This window comes from Mus pahari, chromosome 18 (genome assembly GCF_900095145.1).
Source record: "Mus pahari chromosome 18, PAHARI_EIJ_v1.1, whole genome shotgun sequence".
Lineage (NCBI taxonomy): Eukaryota > Metazoa > Chordata > Mammalia > Rodentia > Muridae > Mus > Mus pahari.
Genome location: NC_034607.1, coordinates 36,568,378 through 36,580,887, shown reverse-complemented (window position 1 = coordinate 36,580,887; position 12,510 = coordinate 36,568,378). Strand labels below are relative to the sequence as shown.

Genomic DNA, 12,510 nt, shown 5'->3' with positions numbered 1-12,510 from the left:
GTGGGCAGCCTTGTCTAGTCCCTGATTTTAGTGGGATTGCTTCAAGTTACTCTCCATTTAGTTTGATGTTGGCTACTGGTTTGCTGTAGATTGCTTTTAGTATGTTTAGGTATGGGACTTGAATTCCTGATCTTTCCAAGAGTTTTTATCATGAATGGGTGTTGGATTTTGTCAAATGCTTTCTTGCCATCTAATGAGATGATCATGTGGTTTTTGTCTTTGAGTTTGTTTATATAGTGGATTACGTTGATGGATTTCTGTATATTGAACCATCCCTGCATCCCTGGAATGAAGCCTACTTGGTCATGATAGATGATTGTTTTGATGTGTTCTTGGATTTGGTTTGCAAGAATTTTATTGAGTATTTTTGTATCGATATTCATAAGGGAAATTGGTCTGAAGTTCTCTTTCTTTGTTGGGTCCTTGTGTGGTTTAGGTATAAGAGTAATTGTGGCTTCATAGAATGAATTGGGTAGAGTACCTTCTGTTTCTACTTTGTGGAATAGTTTGAGGAGTATTGGAATTAGGTCTTCTTTGAAGATCTAATAGAACTCTGTCCTAAACCCATTCACTCCTCTTGGGTGAATTTGCTTCCTTTTGTTCTAGAGCTTTTAGGTGTGTTGTCAAGCTCCTCATGTATGCTCTCTTCAGTTTCCTTTTGCCAGCACTCAGAGATATGAGTTTTCTTCTTAGGACTGCTTTCATTGTGTCGCATACATTTTGGTATGTTGTGGCTTCTTTTTCGTTAAACTCTAAAAAGTCTTTAATTTCTTTCTTTATTTCTTCCTTGACCAAGTTGTCATTGAGTAGAGTTTTGTTGAGCTCCCATGTGTATGTTTTTATTGAAGATCAGCCTTATTCTGTGGTAATCTGATAGGATGCATGGGATTATTTCAATATTTTTGTATCTGTTGAGGCCTGTTTTGTGACCAATTATATGGTCAATTTTGGGGAAGGTGGCATGAGGTGCTAAGAAGGTATATCCTTTTGTTTTAGGAAAAAAATATTCTATAGATATCTGTTAAAGCCATTTGGTTCATAACTCCTGTTATTTTCAGTGTCCCTGTGTAGTTTCTGTTTCCAGGATCTTTCCATTGACAAGAGTGGGGTATTGAAGTCTCCCAGTATTATTGTGTGTGGTACACTGTGTGCTTTGAGCTTTACTAAAGTTTCTTTAATGAATGTGGATGCCCTTGCATTTGTAGCATAGATGTTCAGAATTGAGAGTTCATCCTGGTAGATTTTACCTTTGATGAGTATGAAATGCCACTCCTTATCTATTTTGATTACTTTGGGTTGAAAGATGATTTTGTTCAATATTAGAATGGCTAGTCCAGCTTGCTTCTCAGGATCATTTGCTTGGAAAATTGTTTTCTAGCCTTTTACTCTGAGGTAGTGTCTGTCTTTGTCTCTGAGGTGGGTTTCTTGTATGCAGCAAAATGTTGGGTCCTGTTTATGTAGCCAGTCATTTAGTCCATGTCTTTTTATTGGGGAATTGAGTCCATTGATATTAAGAGATATTAAGGAACAGTAATTATTGCTTCCTGTTATTTTTGTTGTTAGAGTTGGGATTCTGTTCTTGTGGCTATCTTCTTTTAGGTATGTTGAAGGATTACTTTCTTGCTTTTTTTAGGGCATAGTTTCCCTCCTTGTATTGGAGTTTTCCCTTTATTATCCTTTGAAGGGCTGGATTTGTGGTAAGATATTGTGTAAATTTGGATTTGTCATGGAATATTTTGGTTTCTCCCTCTATGGTAATTGAGAGTTTTGCTGGGTATAGTAGCCTGGGCTGGCATTTGTGTTCTCTTAGGGTCTCTATAACATCTGTTCAGGATCTTCTGGCTTTCATAGTCTCTGGTGAGAAGTCTGGTGTAATTCTAATAGGTCTGCCTCTATATGTTACTTGACTTTTTTCCCTTACTGCTTTTAATATTCTATCTTTATTTATTGTATTTTTTGTTCTGATTATTACGTGTTGTGAGGAATTTCTTTTCTAGTCCAGTGTATTTGGAGTTCTGTAGGCTTCTTGTATGTTCATGGGTATCTCTTTCTTTAGGTTAGGGAATTTTTCTTCTACAATTTTTTGAAGATATTTACAGGCCATTTAAGTTGAATATTTTCATTCTCATCTATACCTGTTATCCTTAGGTTTGGTCTTCTCATTGTGTCCTGGATTTCCTGAATGTTTTGAGTTAGGATCTTCTTGCATTTTGCATTTTCATTGAATGTTGTGTCTATGTTTTCTATGGAATCTTCTGCACCTGAGATTCTCTCTTCCATCTCTTGTATTCTGTTGCTGATGCTCACATCTATGACTCCTGATTTCTTTCCTAGGATTTCTATCTCCATAGTTGTTTCCTTTTGTGATTTCTTTATTGTTTCTACTTCCATTTTTAGATATTGGATGGTCTTATTCAATTTCTTTCCCTGTTTGGTTGTGTTTTCCTGTAATTCTTTAAGGGATTTTTATGTTTCCTCTTTAAGTAATTCTACCTTGTTAGTTGTGTTCTCCTGTATTTCTTTAAGGGAATTATTAATGTCCTTCTTAAAATTCTCTATCAGCATCATGAGATATGATTTTAAATCCAAATTTTTCTTTTCCTATGTGTTGGGGTATCCAGGAGTTGCTGTGGTGGGATTACTGGTTTCTGATGATGCCTAGTGGTCTTGGTGTCTGTTAGTAAAGTTCTGGTGTTTGCCTTTTGCCATCTGGTAATCTCTGATGTTAGATGTTCTAACTGACTCTGGCTGGAGTTTGTTCCTCCTGTGAGTCTGTAAGTCTGTGTCATCACTCCTGAGAGACCTGTTCTCTCCTGAGTCCAGGGTGTCAGAACACTCCCTATAGGCAAGCTCTCCTCTGGTGGGGAAGGTGAACAGAGGTCTGAGGATCAGCTCTGCCTCCTGGCTGAGGATGAAGGCCGGAAGGCACCCTGTCCAAGAAGCTCTGTTGCTTCTGCAGCCTTCACAATGACATATGAGCTCTTGATTGAATTTAGTATTAGATCAGGGCATGCTGAGTAATGTCAGGAAGGATATAAACTTATCCAGAAAAATGTTGTATATTTGAATTTTAACAAACCCAATTAACTAGGAATTCCTGCTCTGTTTGAGGAAGACTATAATAAAAATAAAAGAGGATTATATTAGGATGACTTTTGGCCAACTCAAAATGACACATACAGAATTTCTTGGGTAGTGGTAAGGTTCAACGAATGACACATGTAATTGTTGCTGGCATGATCTGAGAGGGACAGGACACAATAAGGAAAATACTGTCTATGATAGCTGCCCATGGAAAGAGACGAGGAGGAAGCAGAGAACTGCAGCCTGAGGAATTTCTAGTTGTGAGGAGACAGGTGGTGGTGACCAATGGTTGAGTGATTCCTGATGGGAGTTCGAGATAACATCATGTGCACTATGGAAGCCAGAATGCTTTTGTTTTACCATGAAATAACAGCTGCTCTGTGCATGGAACTATCATCCATGCAATGATCTGAGTCTCTTTCAGAAGCTGCTGAGAGCTGGTTCTTAGCACTGTGTAATAATGCACACAAGGGACATTAGTTCTATCTTTTTTTTTCTTTTTAAAACTTCCTACTATTTTATTGTAATGAGGATTGGCTTAAATTTTTTCATAAAATCCAGTAAAGCAACTTCTGTAGGAGAAAAGCCCATTGGTTCTATCTTTATCTTGGCACACAATGTATTCTACTTGTTTGAATTCATCAAATGCCTTTACTATTCTGAGACCCGAAGAACAAAGCGAAGTTATATGTATCGGCATGAACTACAGTCTTACTCATTTTAATGTTTAGTTTTTTTCTGCAGTAAAACGTGAGGATTTCCTGGGATACTGTTCATTAGATACAGTTGTGTATTTTAGGGTGTTTCCTGGGCTGAGATCTTTCATCAGCCAAGAGTTGGAGTTAGGTAAGACACCAAGTCTGTTACCTATGATTACACACTAGAGATAAATACTTCCTGCCGTGGGATGTTGTGGGGGATTCCATTAGTAATACATAAAAAGGCTGTTGCATATAGACTGAAATAAAGCAGAAGCAGACTTCATTAGAAGTCCAAAAATAAAACAAGTTGGTCATTTAACGCTGTCTTCATTGGACATTCTAGTAGAATGCATATCTTGGAAGGATCCCAGGGAAATAGAAAAATAAGCCCTGGTGACATACAGTAAGGCCTTCTCTTCCTCAGTATGTTCAGGGATTTGTCTTCTCTTGAGCTACTGGAGCACATGAGAGCCATTGTCAACTGCTTGGCAAAAGGGGCTCCTTGACCCAGGCAATACGTCAGAGCTCAGACCCTTGAAACATTTGGATCTCCACCTCTTAAATGAGTTGCCTTAATGCTTTTATACAGTATGTTTAACTCTCATGTTGAACATTGGTATTTATTTTAGAAGGGATAGTTCCTATTACATAAATGAAAGCAAAGTTATCTATATATTTATTTTACTGATCGTACTGTAAACATCTGAGACATACACCCCTGCTAACCTCTAGGACATCAAATACAATTTGTTTTTTCACATTTCTACCATTTCTATTAAACATGCATAGAATAGTTAACAATTGCTTCTTTCTTTTTACACTTCTATTTATTTTCTATTGGGGGAGGCACATATGTGCTGCTGCATGACTTAGCATGGGAGACCAACCTTCTGCTGTCCCTGGAAATGACATACTCTGTGACTCTTCCTTCTCCTGATCCAGATAGAGTCTGAACACGAAACTCTGTAGTATTAGTCGAGACTAAGCAATCACTATTGAAGTTCCTAGGGGTTACTACTGAAGGCAATTAAATATCTCTGCACTGGGATGGAGGAAGCCCTAGTGAGGGAAGTGTTATGAGGACTTTACTAAATCTGAGCTCACTTCATGACCAAGTAATATTTGGAGCTATGATCCTTGATACAAGTCTGTGGGAAACAGAATGGTAGATCCTGCCCTAGACACTCTTTCAACCTAGAATGAAATACACAGATTCATCTACTGCCTCTGGCGATAGCAACAGTCTCTGTCTCGGCCTCTGACGATTTTATGTTCTGCTCTGTGGATTTATATTTTATAAATGTAAATAATGATTATACTCAGCACTGTGCATTCAGAGAAGCTAGGCATCCAGTCCAAATATAGGCAAAGTATCATGGATTATATTCTCTACTCTCACATATTCTGGGAAGTATTGCATGGCATTTAGTTCCAGTACTATATGATGCTGAAGAGGATCTGGAAGCAGATAAAATTCTATCTGCAGATAATATCACCAGAGGATTTTGTCCATCAGTACAAAAAAAATAAAGTAATAGATGGAGAGAAAATGTATATACAGAATAGGTGCTGATCAGTGACCATTTCTCTACAATGCCTAGTTTGCTTTTAAAACCTTGTTTGTAAAAGTATGCTTTGTGAGAGGGTAGTGAAAAGCTGTAAGCCTGATGGGAATATTTGCTCACTCACAGATTTCACTCTTAGAATCTTCACCTGTATGGGTGGGACCCAGGTGAGACAGTCTCTAGGTAGGAAGATGGTAATGTTCTTGGGATTATGCTATAAAGTCACTGTAAACCATGATAGCTGGTACCTGTATGCATCACAGGGCTCTTTCCTCGTCTGCTATAGGACAAAACTATACCTCTTAACACATTTTCCAATGTTTTTGGAAACTTGCTTGCTATTCTCTACATAGACCATCAGAAACTTTATAACAAATATCAAAATTTGGTTTATAACTACATTAAAACCACACACAAGTGGCTGAGAAGACGGCTCATTGCTCAGTGGATAAAGTACTTGTTTATATAAGGACCCGAGTTTGGATTTCCCCAAAACCACATGACAGCTTTATGTGAAGCATGTCAGGAATGCCAATCCTAGGGCAGGTGACAGACACAAGAGGATTTTGGGGTTCGCTGGCCAGCTCTACAGTTGAGATGGTGAGCCCCAGTCCAAGGGGCTTCTTAGAAACTGTGGTGGAGACGTCTTCCGGTGTCCAAACATGCATGCCCAGGCAAATGCATCCCCCTTCACATATATGCAGCTCGGTCACATAACACACACCCACACTAACCATACAAAAGATAGGTAAGAGTGATGGGCTCACTAAGTGTGCATATGATTGGAGGCTCATGTTATAATATATGTCTTGATGCAAATGTGCATATCTAGATAAATGCCCTGGTTAGGATTACTATTGCTATGATGAGGAAGTCAGGAAAGGAAGCTGGAGGCAGGAGCTGAGATGTAGACTATGAAGGAATGCTGCTTGCTGGATTGCTCATTGAGGCTTGCTCAGCCTGCTTTCTTTGAGACTCAGGACCACCAGCTCTGGAATGGCACCACCCACAATGTGCTGGGTGCTTCCCCATCAAATACTAATTTAAAAAATGCCCTACAGATAGATCTTATGCAGACATTTTTTTTTCTCAATTGAGCTTCCCTCCTTTCAGCTAACTCTAGCTTCTATCAAGTTGACATATGATTAATCAATATAGTAAACATCTGGAATAAAAGCAATGTCCACATTAAATGGTAACGGTAGTCAACTAGAGGACTATAATATTATGAAGTTTAATTTTATATTTTTAGATAGACCAGTTAAATTTTATCCTGTGCATAATACACTTTATTTATTTTATAATGCTTTCTCTTGTCCTCTTAGGAGAGAGGTTTTGCTTTGTTTCGTTTTGTTTTAGATTTATTTATATATGTGAGTACACTATTAATGACTTCAGAAACACCAGAAGAGGGCACCAGATATTATTACAGATGGTTGTGAGCCACCATGTGGTTGCTGGGGATTGAACTCAGGACCTCTGGAAGAATCGTCAGTGCTCTCAACAGCTGAGCCATCTCTCCAGCCTGCATAATATACTTTAGTGATATATAATTAAACTATACTGGATCATCTTTTGTGGGAATTCCCAACTTATAAATTTCACATTTCTTCTGAACATTTTGTTAGATCTTTCTACCCACCTGTTCTCTGTGGTAAAGGGTTACATTATAGTGGGTGACAAGAGGAGGAAACAGAGTCTGCTAAACCCAGCACAAGTCCCTTATTTATTTTGGGCTTGCCTGACAGTGAAGAGGCCTCATAATGGCCTACTTACTGCCATTTGGTCACCAGTCTCTTGGGGTGTGCTGCAGTACTCCAGCCGCTATGGTTTCTATCTCATTAACAGGTGACATCTCCAGCTGCTGTGGTCATTAACAGGTGACATCTGAAAAGCCTGGCTGGCCACAATTCTAACACAGCATTCTCCAGTCAGTTGATGTCCCAAGCAGGTGACATTGTCATCTCTAATCTCTGTGCATTTCTGTGCCCCCTTTATCTCTCTATCCCATCAAAACCAGTGTGTGTGTGTGTGTGTGTGTGTGTGTGTGTGTCTGTGAGTGTCTGTGTGTGTCTGTGTGTGTGTGTGTGTGTGTGTGTGTGTGTGTGTCTACTTTTGCAGCATGTATATGTGTATGATACAAACCCACAGGTCTTGGAAGAAGTTGTTATCATTTCTCAAAACACCATAGTAGATATTTGGTTTCTTGTTATTGTTCATTTAAAATACTCCTTTCCCTTTTCTATAGGCTGCCCAGTTCTTGAGAAGAGGATATCCTCCTTCAACAGATAGAATCTTAGATTTTGAATACTGACATCCCAATGAGTCCCTGGAAGCTGCTTCTGGTAGTAACTTGAATTAAATGGAAAAACCAAAGCCTACAAGGCTGGAGTCATTGGCTTACTCTGGGGAAGAGAGGAAGAGGCCCCTATAGCATCCAAGGGCAGGTGTTCACACCCCAAGAGCTTTCTGTGTCATATCTTGTCTGAGCACTGCCTTAATTTACTTTCCATTACTGTGGGAAAAGCACCATAAGGAACAGCAACCTGGGGGAGGAGATGTTTTTCCTCACCATAGTTTCCCCCCTCATCAAGGGGGAGAAATCAAGCCACCAACTCAAGCAGGCACCTAGAGGAAGGAACTGAAGCAGAGGTCATGGAGGAATGCTGCTTACTGCTTTGCTCCATCTTAGCTTTCCCAGTTTCTTTCTTATACACTCAGGACCACCTTCTCAGGGATAGTTGTCCAGAGAGTGCTGGGCCCTTCTACCTCAATCATCCATCAAGAAAATGCCCCTGAGCCTTTGCCTAGAGACCATCTGATAGAGGCATTTCCTTAATCGATGCCCCTTCTTAGTTGACGCTAGCTTGCATCGCTGAGGAAAAACCCAACCGGACACACACTTTGCAGTCTTTTCTACAGACTTGGTACTTTCCCAAGCACACTCGGAAACAGCCCTCCTCCGCACATGCCATCCACAGTTGGTGTTTATTTGTAACAGATCTCACTACTCACAAGTTTTGAGGGAAAGAAGAGGAACACCTGGTGCTCAAGTTACAAGTTGATTGACATTCACCATGGGCAAATGGCTCTAGTGATAGCACAAAGTAAAACTAAGTTATGGTGCCATGAATCACTTTGCAATTATTTTATATCACCGATCATGCCTAGCGCCAGATGAATCACTATGAGTTTCTGATGGTGTAATGGAACTATTACGATGCAATCTTGTTACACACACAAAAGCGAAAAGCTCGTTTGGATATTCCACCTGTGAAAACTGTCTCCAGATGCCATATGTCATGCAAGGCTTGGCTGTGATGGTTTGTATACCCTGGTCTGTGAAGCAATTCTCATTATATGTGAATGAGAGGGTCCACTTTCTTCAAAGGATCATGAGTTAAATGAGACAATACCTTTGAAGGTTCATAGGAGAAACCCCTCCCCATTTACACCCCAAGTCTATGGAGAGACATCACAGACTATTTCTTAGTATTCAACACAGAAGATCAATTTTAGGTTCCTTTAAAGAAACATTTAAAAGATTGAGATTGAAGTCATTTAGATCATGCAAAAGAACAAATCTAACTTGGTAAATCAATTTGACAACTTCTTGACAATGTTTTGATGAAGAGCTTTTTCCTTTAATTAAATAGAAGCAGGAAAGACATTTTAGCATTGGAATATCTTAAAATTGTGCAAATACACACGTGAAGTTTTGAGAAATATTATCCCCCTTTTTAGGATTAATTTTGGTACACTTCCTTGAAAATGATGCATTATTTACCAAGGGGGTTCACGGCATAAAAATTAACAGGAATGATAGAAGGTAACGAGGGATTATATATTTATAGTACTATTGTCTTTATTAACTCTAATCAAATAATTCAATGGTTGTCTTTTCAGGCTATGAAAGCCAATGAGGTGGCAATGAGGTGCTTAATTCTACAAATGTTAGAAACAGGTACTTTTTCAAGTAATTGCCTCACAAAAGTAACCCTTAGGTCCTCTGCCTCTAAATCACATGGTGTTACTTTCAATAGAGCCCACTCAAGAGATGAACCCAATTATTGGATGACAACTCCTTAACTCTAAAAGAGTAGGAATGAACACTAATGACAATCTTCCCTTATTATTTTCATGACCCTAGTTGAGATGATTTTTGATTGATTTTATCACTGAGAAGACAGAAGGCAACAACAGCCAATGCTATGGACCACACAGCTTTGGAGAATGCTATAGATGCCACAGAATATTGTACAGGACCTTGGAAGTTAAGACTATGAAGCCACAGATTGTGTTATTAACTGGAACTTTAGTTGTGGTGTGGCTCAGCCTTAGCACACATCTTTAATTCAAGAGTCCTCTGGATTGAATATTGTTAGCAGGATTACATAAAGTCAATCATAGGTCAGGAGGCAGAGCAGGCAACCAGCTGATAGGAAGTGAACATAGGATTATTAAGAAACAAACCATAGAGAGTAAGAGGGAGTCAGGAGGATGGATAGAGAGACACACAGGAAGTAGAAGGTCAGGAGGTTTTTGAGACACTGAGAGGGGATTCTGGTGGGATGTCAGGAGGAAGGTCAGCTGGGTGATTTCTCTGCCTCTCTGAGCTAACAGGTTTTCACCCCAGCATCTGGCTCCCAGAGTCTTCATTGGTAAAACCAAACAATTGAGATTTTGTTTTAAAGAAAAAGAAAACAAAATTCCTTCATTTAGAAATGTTAGACCCCAAAGTACTAGAAATTATTTCTCCTGCTGAGACATGCAGCTTATCATATGAGATTGATCAGAACATCCCTGAAAAATATCATATAAATCCATCTCTTCTTGTCTCCTTTTGGGTGCACTGCCCCAACTGTGTAACTGCTTTATTATTGTAACCAGCCAACCTGATGGCCCAAAGGACACACCACTAATAGACATGCTGACATGGAATCAGGTGATCTCACAGGGTTTAACCATAGACAAAGGACTACAGGCAACTAAGGACTGCTGAGAGCTGAATTAATGATGGTCTCCTGTGATGAGCCTCCTATATGGCTAGCCAATATCACATCATCCATAAAATCATATACCTATAAAACATTAAACAAACTGAACAGATTGCATTTTTACCAAATCTATATATTTAGTCATATATATGAATATATGATATATGTTAGGGATACACACACACACACACACACACACACACACACATCAGCAACAACTAAAGTAAAAGAAGTCATGATTTCAAGATGTAATCAGAAGGGGAAACATAGAATGCTTGGAGGGAAAAAGGGGAAGGGGGAAATTATGTAATCATATTTTCATTTAAACATTTATTAAAACCTAATTTTAAAAACTAACCTTATCCCAGATTGATGTGGTGTGAATGAGTGAAAGGCCCTAATAGCCCTAACTGGAGGTATAGCATCTCAACATCTGTTTCCTCAAATCAGATACGAAGCCAAGTGTCTTCTATGAGAAACCAAACTTCACAGTTTCCTTACAAATGAGCTTGTCTGTGGATATTGTCAATATGAGTCCCAAATATTGCTTATTTAGAAGGTTAAAGAATAAGCTCGTTCAGTCCCTCAAGTGTGGGTCAACGGAGTTGGTTTGACTTTGGTAACATAATTTTTAGTCAAGAGATTCTCCACAGATCCTTGCACTAAGTATTTCCTCTCATATTGTTTATATATGTTGAACACTTTGTTTATTCAACCCCTTCTTTCATCTTCTTAGTCCTTCACACATGTCAAATTTGCCCTCCAAAAGAGATGTTTCCTCTTCTTTAGCTTCACTCATGTTGAAAATTCTAAGCTAAGATGCCTTTCCTGAAATGTAAACTAGTTATGACCTTGCCTGTTGAAAAACCAGTCAGGGGATAACTAGTTTACAATGTGCTGTTGATTTTGATCATACAGTGTTTTTATGATTTTTTTCAGTGAGAAATATGTGTAGTTTTCTCATGTATTGTTTTCCTTAAGGTTGTTTCAGTGTAGTTTATTCCATCCGGACTTGAGAAAAAATCTTGTTGCCATTCTTTTTAGTGTAAATGAGCCTTGGCTGTATCAAATTTACCACCAGATAACACACAAGTAAATAAACATATTTGCTTAAGAAACTAAGAATTGAAAAGAATATCGAATTCCAAATGCAAGTTCTTCAGAAATATGTTCTTAAAAATCAATATTCCACTACTAACAAATCTCTGAAAATTAAGATTTTCTGGTATAGCAATACTTATAAAATCAGACAGAATGCATAGAGACAAAAAGAAACTATGCCAATTGATTCTCTATGTATGTGTGACTAAATGAGAAAATATAACGCATATAATACAGCCCATATTATATTAAATGAGTTACATAATTAGGCCTACAAGATATTTCCAGTTACAATTCAAAGAAATGTGGTTTTTTCCCCCCTAATGTGAACTGAATTGCTAAGAACATTGGGATCTGAAAGGTGGTTTATTAGAAATTTTCAGAAGTTCTGCATTTTCTTTCAAAGGGAAATTGCTGGCCTGCTCATAAGCTCCACTTTTTTTTTTTCATGAAATCATATGAATTTACACAGTTTCATTTGGCTCACTGATGACAGATAAACACAAGGGGTAAATGCCCTTTTACCCGATTTACACGAGGCCCATAGATCACTGGCCCTCTGCCAGCCACGCTAGATGGATATTTGACCTAAAGGGAAGGATGGCACATGCCTTCCTCAACTCTCATCTTTGTTTTGCTCAGGCAACTCATCTTGGGTCTACTAAATGCCAATGCCATGCTACCCATATTTGGGTTACAACCTTTCTTACCAAATATAATTGGCTCCAAGACTGGTTATTCATTTCTGAAATTCAGAAGTTTTGAAACTTAGCAGGCCCTTTCAGAGAACTCTGAGACCTTAAGGATCCTGAACATACTGGGTCATAGTTAGACCCAGAGTTTTTGAATCAGTAAGGTCTGTGGTGAGATCCTACATTTATGCTGTTATGTCTATTAATAATTTCTTGTTTTCATGCAAAGGAGTGTAGTGCTACATTTTCATACCCACTTTGTTGGTTTTTCTGTCTGTCTGCCTGTCTGTCTCTACTTTCCTGGTTTCCTTCCCCATCCTCACCCCCGTCCTCACCCTCATCCTCACCCCCATCCTCACCCCCATCCTCA

The 12,510-nt window shown here is 38.8% G+C and overlaps 1 protein-coding gene across 6 annotated transcripts in view; it reads right to left on the bottom strand.

The window, feature by feature from the left end:
* The window catches only part of Dlgap1 (DLG associated protein 1), an 809,018-nt gene that overhangs the window by 591,094 nt on the left and 205,414 nt on the right, over positions 1 to 12,510 (bottom strand). The window lies entirely within an intron of this gene.